The 13,832-nt window shown below is 43.4% G+C and overlaps 1 pseudogene; it reads right to left on the bottom strand.

Annotated features, from left to right (window-relative positions):
- Positions 1 to 13,832, bottom strand: part of LOC124006637 — a 169,816-nt pseudogene that overhangs the window by 60,822 nt on the left and 95,162 nt on the right.

Genomic DNA, 13,832 nt, shown 5'->3' with positions numbered 1-13,832 from the left:
CCCTGCTTTCTTTTCTCTCCAAAAGACTTGAGCATCTCTGATCAACTCTCTCGTTTTCACGCTCTCAAAATGATCTTCTTGACCCTAACCAGTCAGGCTTCAAGACGGGTCAGTCAACCGACACTGCTATTCTCTGTGTCACGGGGGCTCTCCACACTGCCAAAGCTGACTGTCTCTCCTCTGTTCTCATCCTCCTAGATCTATCCGCTGCCTTCGACACAGTGAACCATCTGATCCTCCTCTCGGGGCTGGGTGTCAGGCTCTGCACACTCTTGGATTGCATCCTACCTGGCAGGCCGCTCCTACCAGGTGACGTGGAGAAGATCTGCACCCCATACTCTCACTATTGGTGTCCCCGAGGCCTCGGTTCTAGGCCCTCTCCTCTTCTCTCTATAGACCAACTCACTCAGCTCTGTCATATCCTCACATGGTCTCTCCTATCATTGCTATGCGGATGACACTCAAATACTTTTCTCTTTCCCCCCTTCTGACACCCAGGTGGCGACACTCATCTCTGCGTGCCTGGCAGATATCTCACCATGGAAGTCGGCTCAACACCTCAAGCTCAGCCTGGAAAAGACTGCCAGCTCAAAGACCTCTCCTTCACAGTTGAAAACTCCATAGTGTCACCCTCCCAGAGTGCAAAGAACCTTGCCGTGATCCCAGACACCACCCTGTCGTGCATGCTCTTCAACATCTGTAGAGTACGACCCCATCTCACACAGGAAACGATGCAGGTCCTAATCCAGGCACTTGACATCCCCCGTCTGGACTACTGCAACTCGCTGTTGGCTCCCTGCTTGTGTCATCAAACTCCTGCAACTTATCCAGAACACTGCAGCCCGCCTGGTTTTCAACCTTCCCATGTTCTCCCATGTCACCCCGCTCCTCCGCGTACTGGCTTCCAGTCGAAGCACATCCTCTACAAGACCATGGTGCTTACATCACACTTGAAATTCATAATTTGTTCATATTCATATTATTGAAAAAAATGTAGTAAGGTGAACAATATTATGTGCATGGATGTGCACGGTTGAGAGTTCTGTGATTGACTGTGTAACTGGCTAGACTTGTGAGGGCAGCAGCAGCACATTAAAAAGCAGTGCCTTACTGGATGTGAAGCGGAGTTGGGTGCCACTTGGCCCTGGAAGTGTCAGAGAGTAAATACAGTGCATGTGTTCAGCAGTGTTCATGTATGGATGTCAGCCTGCCTTCATTAGGCCTGTAAAACCATGTGGGTCAGAGGTGAATGGAGAAACACACACACACACACACACACACACACACACACACACACACACACACACACACACACACACACACACACACACACACACACACACACACACACACACACACACACACACACACACACAATCTAGATCCCTAACCTGGAGATGACATGATTTAATGTGAGGGGCTGACATCCTTTTAAATAATGGAAACACAGCTGGAGAGCTGGGTCGATGACGCCAATAAGCAGTCAAATTACCCCCAGAATCTTCCAAGACCAATAGGCTGAGCCCACTACAGTAGCTACATTCCTCCCTCCCTCCTTCCATCCATGCAGAGAACACAACGCCATTTAAGGCTCCCTATCGGACTGGCAGCTAAAGCTTCCACTAGAGGTCTCTCTCTATATCGCTCACATACACTGTCTCTCTCTATATCGCTCACATACACTGTCTCTCTCTATATCGCTCACATACACTCTCTCTCTCTATATCGCATACACATACACTGTACACTCTCTCTATATCGCTCACATACACTGTCTCTCTCTATATCGCTCACATACACTCTCTCTCTATATATAGCTCACATACACTCTCTCTCTATATCGCTCACATACACTCTCTCTATATCGCTCACATACACTGTCTCTCTATATCGCTCACATACACTGTCTCTCTCTATATCGCTCACATACACTCGTCTCTCTCTATATCGCTCACATACACTGTCTCTCTCTATATCGCTCACATACACTGTCTCTCTCTATACACGCTCACATACACTGTCTCTATATCGCTCACTCTCTCTCTATATCGCTCACATACACTGTCTCTCTCTCTCTATCGCTCACATACACTGTCTCTCTATATCGCTCACATCTCTCTCTATATCGCTCACATACACTGTCTCTCTCTATATCGCTCACATACACTGTCTCTCTCTATATCGCTCACATACACTGTCTCTCTCTCTATATCGCTCACATACACTGTCTCTCTATATCGCTCACATACACTGTCTCTCTCTCTCTATATCGCTCACATACACTATATCGCTCACATACACTCTCTCTCTCTATATCGCTCACATACACTGTCTCTCTCTATATCGCTCACATACACTGTCTCTCTCTATATCACATACACTGTCTCTCTCTATATCGCTACACTCTCTCTCTCACATACACTGTCTCTCTCTATATCGCTCACATACACTGTCTCTCTCTATATCGCTCACATACACTGTCTCTCTCTATATCGCTCACATACACTCTCTCTCTCTATATCGCTCACATACACTATATCGCTCACATACACTCTCTCTCTATCACATACACTGTCTCTCTCTCTATCGCTCACATACACTCTCTCTATATCGCTCACATACACTCTCTCTCTCTATATACACGCTCACATACACTCTCTCTCTCTATATCGCTCACATACACTCTCTCTCTATATCGCTCACATACACTGTCTCTCTCTATATCGCTCACATACACTGTCTCTCTCTCTATATCGCTCACATACACTGTCTCTCTCTATATCGCTCACATACACTGTCTCTCTCTATATCGCTCACATACACTGTCTCTCTCTATATCGCTCACATACACTGTCTCTCTCTATATCGCTCACATACACTCTCTCTCTCTCTCTCTCTCTATATCGCTCACATACACTGTCTCTCTCTCTATATCGCTCACATACACTGTCTCTCTCTATATCGCTCACATACACTCTCTCTCTCTATATCGCTCACATACACTGTCTCTCTATATCTCTCACATACACTGTCTCTCTCTATATCGCTCACATACACTCTCTCTCTATATCGCTCACATACACTGTCTCTCTATATCGCTCACATACACTCTCTCTCTCTATATCGCTCACATACACTGTCTCTCTATATCGCTCACATACACTCTCTCTCTCTATATCGCTCACATACACTCTCTCTCTCTATATCGCTCACATACACTGTCTCTCTCTATATCGCTCACATACACTCTCTCTCTCTATATACACATACTACACTACACAGTCTCTCTCTATATCGCTCACATACACTCTCTCTCTCTATATCGCTCACATACACTGTCTCTCTCTCTCTCTATATCGCTCACATACACTGTCTCTCTCTATATCGCTCACATACACTGTCTCTCTCTCTCTCTATATATATCGCTCACATACACTGTCTCTCTATATCGCTCACATCCACTCTCTCTCTCTATATCGCTCACATACACTCTCTCTCTCTATATCGCTCACATACACTGTCTCTCTCTATATCGCTCACATACACTGTCTCTCTATATCGCTCACATACACTCTCTCTCTATATACACTGCTCTCTATACATACACTGTCTCTCTCTATATCGCTCACATACACATACACTCTCTCTCTATATCGCTCACATACACTCTCTCTCTCACATATCGCCACATACACTGTCTCTCTCTATATCGCTCACATACACTGTCTCTCTCTATATCGCTCACATACACTGTCTCTCTCTATATCGCTCACATACACTCTCTCTCTATATCGCTCACATACACTGTCTCTCTCTATATCGCTCACATACACTGTCTCTCTCTATATCGCTCACATACACTGTCTCTCTCTATATCGCTCACATACACTCTCTCTCTATATCGCTCACATACACTCTCTCTCTCTATATCGCTCACATACACTCTCTCTCTATATCGCTCACATACACTGTCTCTCTCTATCACATACACTGCTCACATACACTGTCTCTCTCTCTATATCGCTCACATACACTGTCTATATCGCTCATACACTGTCTCTCTCTCTATATCGCTCACATACACTGTCTCTCTCTATATCGCTCACATACACTGTCTCTCTCTATATCGCTCACATACACTACTCTATATCGCTCACATACACTACTCATGCACTCACTGTCTCTCTCACTCACTCCTCTCTCCTATATTCATACACTGTCTTTCATCCCCCTCGCTCTCTCCTTATCAGTTGGAATAAAGCTCCCTTTCTCCACAGCCTCTGCTGTGCTCTCAGATACTCTCTCTCTCTCTCTCTATATCGCTCACATACACTCTCTCTCTCTATATCGCTCACATACACTCTCTCTCCATCGCCACATACACAGCAAACACTCTCTCTCTATACACATACACTGGCTCTCTCTCTATAGCTCACATACAGTTCTCTCCTGTGAATACACTGTCTCTCTGTTAATGGATACACTGTCTCTCTCTATAGACCACATACACTGAAGTGGTGAACAAACAACACTGTCATTTTGTATTGCTCACAAAAACTATTTCATGTACGCAACCATCTCCTCTCTGTCTTTCATCCCCTCGCTCCTCCTTATCAGTTTATCCTCCACAGCCTCTGCTGTGCTCTCAGATACTTACTTACCACCCACTAACAGCAAACACTTACACTACTGGCCAGCAGATCAGTTTGACCTGTGAATATGCTGTGTTAATGGACAACCAAGACCATCAGGAAGTGGTGAACAAACAAATACATTTTGTATACAAAAACTATTTCAGAACGCAACCATACCTCCTGCCTCTCTTACCCCTTTATCCTGCTCTCTCTTTCTCCCTCCTAAACACACATACCTCCTGCCTCTCTGACCCCTTTATCCTGCTCTCTCTTTCTCCCTCCTAAACACACATACCTCCTGCCTCTCTGACCCCTTTATCCTGCGCTCTCTTTCTCCCTCCTAAACACACATACCTCCTGCCTCTCTGACCCCTTTATCCTGCTCTCTCTTTCTCCCTCCTAAACACACATACCTCCTGCCTCTCTTACCCCTTTATCCTGCTCTCTCTTTCTCCCTCCTAAACACACATACCTCCTGCCTCTCTTACCCCTTTATCCTGCTCTCTCTTTCTCCCTCCTAAACACACATACCTCCTGCCTCTCTTACCCCTTTATCCTGCTCTCTCTTTCTCCCTCCTAAACACACACGTTTCTTTTACTATTCTTGTGGGGATCAAACAATAGATTCCTATTCAAAATCCTATCTTCCCTAACCCTACCTCTAAAGCATGAAAGACATCTCACTGCAGATAGATAGTTATTACAGTGGTAGGCCGTTCCATCTCTTGCTGGAACAAAAGAGGGACCTGCTGCTAGCTGGCCCGAAACCTGCTGTTTCTACTTGTAGAATCGCAATGCTCGTCAGTGGCCAACAACTTGATATTGAGCCATTCAGAGAGCACTAACCCCCACGTCGGGCAGCCAACAGGAGTGACAACAAACAGGAAAATATTTTAGCATTTTCTCAGGACATCCCTCATGAGCCAGTCACACTTCCTATGCAATGTAGGCTAATAATCTCCAGGATATCGTTATTTTTTTAAACGAGCCATAGAAAGTTGGTTGCAATTTCAGTTTAATCCACCTGAAAAGACAGAACAAATAATACAACAAATATTGTGGATAAACTCAAATAGACTAATTGATTTTTAAAATTAAAGTATTTTTCAATAAAAAAATAGGTATAATCTTTGTAGATAATATCATAAATAGGACTGGTGGAGTCACACATGCAGCTAACACAGATATATGAAAATGTCTGCTCTGCCCAAAATTACATCCAACTAATTGCAACATTACCGCAAAAAAGGAAGAGGCAAGTGGAAGGGGGAGAAAGTAAGGAACTTGTCTGTTGGCCCTGTATTAAAGACTATAATTGGTTAAAGAAAATTGTGATAAATAAAAAATATATACCAGTTTCATTTAAGGACAAAGAAAATGACAGCTGTGCCATATAAATTGCAAAATAGTTGGGAAGAGATTTTCGATGTACCCATTCAATGGCACATGGTTTATGAATTGATACGCAAAACAACGCCAGATTCAAAACGTCAAATTTTTCAATTTAAATTATTGCAACCAATAGAATGTTATATATATATCCTATACCCTACTCAACAAATTGGATGCAGTCTATCACAGTGCAATCCGTTTTATCACTAAAGCCCCATATACTACCCACCATTGCGACCTGTACGCTCTCGTTGGCTGGCCCTCGCTTCATACTCGTCGCCAAACCCACTGGCTCCATGTCATCTACAACACCCTGCTAGGTAAAGTCCCCCCTTATCTCAGCTCGCTGGTCACCATAGCATCTCCCACCTGTAGCACACGCTCCAGCAGGTATATCTCTCTAGTCACCCCCAAAACCAATTCTTTCTTTGGCCGCCTCTCCTTCCAGTTCTCTGCTGCCAATGACTGGAACGAACTACAAAAATCTCTGAAACTGGAAACACTTATCTCCCTCACTAGCTTTAAGCACCAACTGTCAGAGCAGCTCACAGATTACTGCACCTGTACATAGCCCACTTATAATTTAGTCCAAACAACTACCTCTTTCCCTACTGTATTTTATTTATTTATTTATTTTGCTCCTTTGCTCCTCTTCCACTGCAAAACTACCATTCCAGTGTTTTACTTGCTATTTTGTATTTACTTTGCCACCATGGCCTTTTTTTTGCCTTTACCTCCCTTCTCACCTCATTTGCTCACATGGTATATAGACTTGTTTATACTGTATTATTGACTGTATGTTTGTTTTACTCCATGTGTAACTCTGTGTCGTTGTATCTGTCGAACTGCTTTGCTTTATCTTGGCCAGGTCGCAATTGTAAATGAGAACTTGTTCTCAACTTGCCTACCTGGTTAAATAAAGGTGAAATAAAATAAATAAAAGGGAATATGAGGGATACAACCTCCCCAGCACCACAGATTCTGTTGTGAGGAGGCAGAATCATTAGAAAATGTATTTTGGTACTGTCCATATGTAACTCGTTATTGGTCACAGGTCCAGGAATGGCTGAAGAATTGCAACATTTACCTAGATATCAACATTGGGTGATTTGAAAAGTCATAGTAAATCGATCAATAATGTAATAATCATTTAAGCATAAATGTTCATCTTTAATTTACAATCTGTAGAACCTTTGAGAATAGAACAGTTCAGAACGTTTGTGAAGCTTCACAACACAGTTGGAAAATATAAAGCAAATAGAAATCCAAAATGGATGGTGTTAAGAGATAGATGAGAGGGGTTGAACTAATAGGGTGGAACTAATAACAACAAGATAACCAATGTAAACAAACGGGGTCTATAAAATGTATATAGGTTCAGAACTTTTGTGAAATAGCACAGTTACAAGTATATATCAAACTGGGTGGACATCAGAAATAGAGGAAGGCCAGGACTAAAAACAAACAATTGTAAAAATAGATTGTGTCCATAAAATGTATATAGTATGTATAAGCTTGAAGTAGAAGCCTACAGTAAGTGTTATTTTTATTAGTTTATTCCAATTAGGGGAAGGGTGGTAGGGTTTGTGGGGAATAATAATGGAAAGTATATATATATATATATATATATATATATATATATATATATATATATACAGTTGAAGACAGAAGTATATAAACACTTAGGTTGGAGTCATTAAAACTAGTTTTTCAACCACTCCACAAATGCCTTGTTAACAAACTATAGTTTTGAGAAGTCGGTTAGGACATCTGTGTGCATGACACAAGTCATTTTTCCAACAATTGTTTACAGACAGATTATTTCACTTAGTGTATGTAAACGTTTGACCCACTGGAATTGTGATACAGTGAATTACATACACTACGTTGACTGTGCCTTTAAACAGCTTGGAAAATTCCAGAAAATTATGTCATGGCTTTAGAAGCTTCTGACAGGCTAATTGACATCACTTGAGTCAATTGGAGGTGTACCTGTGGATGTATTTCAAGGACTACCTTCAAACTCAGTACCTCTTTGCTTGACATCATGGGGAAATGAAAAGAAATCAGCCATTCTTGGGAACAATTTCCAAACGCCTGAGGATGCCATGTTCTTCTATACAAACAATATTACGCAAGTATAAATACCATGGGACCACGCAGCCATCATACCTGTCACGACTTCCGCCGAAGTCGGCTCCTCTCCTTGTTCACCATCGCCGCTCCATTTTTCATTGTTCCATTTGTTTTGTCTTGTTCCCTGCACACCTGGTTTACATTCCCTAATCACACTGCATGTATTTATTCCTCTGTTCCACCCCCATGTCTTTGTGTGAAATTGTTTTTTGTTACGTGTTTGGTGTGTACGCGCCAGGCTGGGTTTTAACCCCGTTGTTCCGTGGGTTTCTGTGGTTTTCCACAAAGGATGTTTATAAGAAAGCCAGTCTACGGTCTGCTAAATTCACATGGGGACAAAGATCATACTTTTTGGAGAAATGTCCTCTGATCTGATGAAACAAAAATAGAACTGTTTGGCCGTAATGACCATCGTTATGTTTGGAGGAAAAAGGGGATGGCTTTCAAGTCGAAGCACACCATCCCAACCGTGAAGCACGGGGGTGGCAGCATCATGTTGTGGCTGTGCTTTGTTGCAGGGAGGACTGGTGCAATTCACAAAAGACTGGTGCACTTCACAAAATTGATGGCATCATGAGAGAGGAAAATTATGTGGATATATTGAAGCAACATCTCAAGACATCAGTTAAAGCTTGGTCGCAAATGGGTCTTCTAAATGGACAATGACCCCAAGCATACTTCCAAAGTTGTGGCAAAATGGCTTAAGGACAACAAAGTCAAGGTAATGGAGTGACCATCACAAAGCCCTGACCTCAATCCTATAGAAAATATGTGGTTAGAACTGTAAAAGCGTGTGCGAGCAAGGAGGCCTACAAACCTGACTCAGTTACACCAGTTCTGTCAGGAGGAAGGGGACAAATGCACCCAACTTATTGTGGGAAGCTTGTGGAAGGCTACACGAAACGTTTGACCCAAGTTAACCTCTTGAACCTATGGGGGCGTTATTTCATTATTGGATTAAAAAACGTGCCCGTTTTAAGAGCAGTATTTTGTCACAAAAAGATGCTCGACTATGCATATAATTGACAGCTTTGGAAAGAAAACTCTCTGACGTTTCCAAAACGGCAAAGATATTATCTGTGAGTGCCACAGAACTGATGCTAAAGGCGAAACCAAGATGAAACTTCAAACAGGAAATGAGCAGAATTTTTGCGGCTCTGTTTTCCATGTCTCCTTATATGGCTGTGAATGTGCCCTGAATGAGCCTACGCTTTCTGCTGCTTGCCCAAGGTGTCTGCAGCATTGTGACATATTTGTAGGCATATCATTGGAAGATTGGCCATAAGAGACTACATTTACCAGGTGTCCGCCCGGTGTCCTTTGTCTAAATTGGTGCGTAATCTTCAGCTGCAGGCATTTTCGCATGGGATTCAGAGGAGAAAGCACACTTCCACGAACGATATATCATCGAAGAGATATGTGAAAAACACCTTTAGGATTGTTTCAAAATAACGTTTGCCATGTTTCAGTCAATATTATGGAGTTAATTTGGAAAAAAGTCCGGCGTTTTGATGACTGAATTTTCGTTTTTTTTTTTGGTAGCCAAACGTGATGTACCAAACGGAGCGATTTCTCCTATACAAAGAATCTTTTTGGACATACTGAACATTTGCTATCTAACTGAGTCTCCTCATTGAAAACATCCAAAGTTCTTCAAAGGTAAATGATTTTATTTGAATGCTTTTCTTGTTTTTGTGAAAATGTTGCCTGCTGAATGCTAACGCTAAATGCTACGCTTGCTATCAATACTGTTACACAAATGCTTGTTTTGCTATGGTTGAGAAGCATATTTTGAAAATCTGAGATGACAGTGTTGTTAACAAAAGGCTAAGCTTGAGAGCTAGCAGATTTATTTCCTTTCATTTGCGATTTTCATGAATAGTTAACGTTGTGTTATGCTAATGAGCTTGCGAATAAATTTACACTCCTGGATACAGGTTTTTTTCGTAGCTAAACGTGATGAACAAAAGGAGCGATTTGTCCTAAACAAATAATCTTTCAGGAAAAACTGAACATTTGCTATCTAACTGAGAGTCTCCTCATTGAAAACATCCGAAGTTCTTCAAAGGTAAATTATTTTATTTGAATGCTTTTCTGGTTTTTGTGAAAATATTGTCTGCTGAATGCTAACGCTAAATGCTATGCTTGCTATCAATACTGTTACACAAATGCTTGTTTTGCTATGGTTGAGAAGCATATTTTTTATTTCATTTCATTTGCGATTTTCATGAATAGTTAACGTTGCGTTATGGTAATGGGCTTGAGGCTGTAGTCACGATCCCGGATCCGGGATGGCTCGACGCAAGAAGTTAAACAATTTAAAGGCAATGCTACCAAATACTAATTGAGTGTATATAAATGTCTGACTCACTGGGAATGATGAAAGAAATAAAAGCTGAAATAAATCATTCTCTCTACTATTATTCTGACATTTCACATTCTTTAAATAAAGCGGTGATCCTAACTGACCTAAGACAGGGAATTTTGACTAGGAATAAAGGTCAGGAATTGTGAAAAACTGAGTTTAAATGTATTTGGCTAAGGTGTGTATGTAAACTTCCAATTTCAACGATGTATGTATGTGTGTATGTGTATATATATATAAATATATATATTTACCCCAAAAATATTTGGGGGATTGGAAATGATGCAGACAATTACATTGATGGAAGCTTCAACATTTCCGCAATACTAAAGCTGATCCACCCAAACATTCGCTAGCAAGCCAACCTGGAATCTACATCATAAGATATTGACTGCCAACACTCTGTTCAGAGGCACTAAGTACTGTCCGTCGGCAGGCAAATGTTTGACAATCGTACTGGTATGTCTGCGCTTGAATCCGAACCCTAACGCTAACCCCTAACCCTAATTGTAACCCTAAACCTAACCCCTTGTGGGGACTGTCTGAATTTTCCTTGTTTTCTTGACTTCTGATTCCCACAAGGATTGTAAAACCAAAAAAACGTTAGGGCTGTCACATGGAATAATACAGCTTGTGTATCATTGTTGTGATGAGGTTATGCTCCTGTGCTTTTATTGAATAAGAGAACCAGACACTGCTTGCCCTCTAGTGGACAAAGTTGAATACTGCAAATTCAACTATAATGAGATTCTCATTTTCACCACTGGGTGGCGCCCAATCTTTAAAATGGAAACAGGTAGTCTTCCCTATAAACCCATCGTATGACAAACTAAGCCATACATGGTATCATAGAACATACAAAAAGACTCATGATAAAACTATTTACAGTGAATACTTGATCAGTGTTATATCGAACCAAGACTTTAAAACGTGTGCGCATCTGTGTGTTTATGTGTGTGTGAGTCTGTATGTGTGTGTCTATGCATGCATTTGAATGTGTGTGTGTGTGCGTGTGTTGGTGTATGTGTTTATGTGTGTGTGTATGAGCATGGTTCTGTACTGACCTTCCTGCCAGAGAAAAGCATGCAGAGCTGATGCATGGAGCCTCCGTTCTTGGTCAGCTCCTTCTTCAGGGTCTTGGGCGAAGGCAGCGACCAGCCCCCCTTGTGTCCGTGGCTCGCGTCCAGGCAATTGATGGTGTTGTCTGAGGTGAAGCAGGTAGAGCGTGGGTCCTGTAGCAGACTGCCCTCGCTATGCGTGCGGCGCCGCAGTGAGTTCTGGACGCTCAGCCGGCCGCCATGCTTCTCGCAGGCAGAACCCTCCACCATACTGCGCCGCTTACTGTCGTGGCGCTCTGGGTAGGCATCATCGCTGTCATCTTCTTCATCATAATCATCATCATCATCATCATCTTCATCATCTTCATCATCCTCGTCGTACTCTTCGTCGGTGTTGGGCGAGGAGAGAGCATTGGCGCTGAAGGAGCGGTCTAGGCGGAGTTCGGGAATGATGAAAGGAGGAGGAGGAGGAGGGGGGGGCGTTGGTGTCAGGGGGGTCTGACGGGGCCTCGTCGTCCGTCGCTGAGGGAATTGCCTCTCTTTTCCCACCCTCCTCTATCTCTCCTTCCTCCTCACCCTTCCTCTCTTCCTCCTCCACCTCCTCCTCTCTATCCCTCCAGATCTCGGGCTCGGTGCCCTCCATGCTCTTGCAGTCTTCTCCCTCGGTGGATGGGGGCGGGGTGGGGGGCACTTTGTGCTCCTCTTCGTCACCCAGCGGGGTACAGACCTCCTCCAGGGGCGTGAGGGGCTCAGAGGGTTGTGGGCTGCCCAGAGTCAGGGGCAGTGAGGGGCTAGAAGGGTAGGGGTAAAGGAGGTCCTCTTCGGAGCCCCGTGGCAGGGATAGGCCTACTCCCAGCTCACATGGAGGGGTGTCCACTTTGGGCTCAAGCATCTGGAGACAGAGAAAGTGAAAGAGAGAGACAGAGAAAGTGAAAGTGAAAGAGAGAGAGAGAGAGAGAGAGAGAGAGAGAGAGAGAGAGAGAGAGAGAGAGAGAGAGAGAGAGAGAGAGAGAGAGAGAGAGAGAGAGAGAGAATGAAGGAGAAAGAGAAAGAAAGGAGCATGAGTCTCTGGAGACCCATGATGCTATGCAGTCCCGTCCCGCTACCTCCCTTCCTTCCCATCTCCCTCTTGCCCCACCTGCAACTTTTAAACCTCAGCCCAGCCGTGAATCAAAGCAGTGAATCAAAACCTAACAGGAGCGGCATCCAAAAGTGACTCGTCTTCCACACCTTATCAACCACAAAGACACACACATAGGTAGAGGACACACAGAGAGACAGAGACACAGAGACACACATACACAGAGAGACAGAGACAGTAGAACATATCACATTTATTAGTGTTGGGCTAAAGCAAAAATGTGTCGCCTCAGCTAATTCAGTTTTGGTGCAATGCACTTCACTGCTGATGATTCAAGGCACCAACATTTGAATTGCCTCCATTAAACATGTCAAATAAGGAGAAGACAAAACCATCAAAGAAACCCATCGACAGTCAACCAGAGCCCTGCTGCGCCAGTCAACCAGAGCCCTGCTGCGCCAGTCAACCAGAGCCCTGCTGCGCCAGTCAACCAGAGCCCTGCTGCGCCAGTCAACCAGAGCCCCGCTGCGCCAGTCAACCAGAGCCCCGCTGCGCCAGTCAACCAGAGCCCCGCTGCGCCAGTCAACCAGAGCCCTGCTGCGCCAGTCAACCAGAGCCCTGCTGCGCCAGAGCTCTGGCGCAGCAGGGCTCTCGTTGTACAGTTCACCAGCTACAGACTGATGATGACGGGGCTGCTATTTTTACAGTGAATTGCACTTCTATAAGAGACACACTTCTATAAGAGACAGGGCAGCTTAGTACATGATTTCACTCTCTCCTCTCTCTCTCTTCCCTCCTCTGACCCAGAGGGGTGAGAGAGAGAAAGACCAATAGATGGCAAGGAAAAGTGAGGGCATTATCAGATTGGATGTCAAGGGAAAATACAATCCACAATTTTGATAGTAATCGTAATAGTCCCTGCTCTGACCCTGTCATGTTTTAAACATCAAATACTGCATTTGTATGCATTATTTGGTTGAAAAATTAAAGCTGAGATTTTAAATAGATAGAATGATACAAGGTTTGATTGTAAACTTCTGTAAGAACATGGTAAATGCGTAAACGAAGACGCATGTACAGACACACTCTCTTTTTTATCAGTATCTCTCTCTGTCTCTCTTTTACACACACACACACACACACACACACACACACACACACACACA

Source organism: Oncorhynchus gorbuscha, linkage group LG20 (genome assembly GCF_021184085.1).
Source record: "Oncorhynchus gorbuscha isolate QuinsamMale2020 ecotype Even-year linkage group LG20, OgorEven_v1.0, whole genome shotgun sequence".
In the NCBI taxonomy this organism is placed as follows: Eukaryota; Metazoa; Chordata; class Actinopteri; order Salmoniformes; family Salmonidae; genus Oncorhynchus; species Oncorhynchus gorbuscha.
The sequence above is the reverse complement of the archived record's forward strand: the minus strand, read 5'-3'. Positions and strand labels throughout refer to the sequence as shown.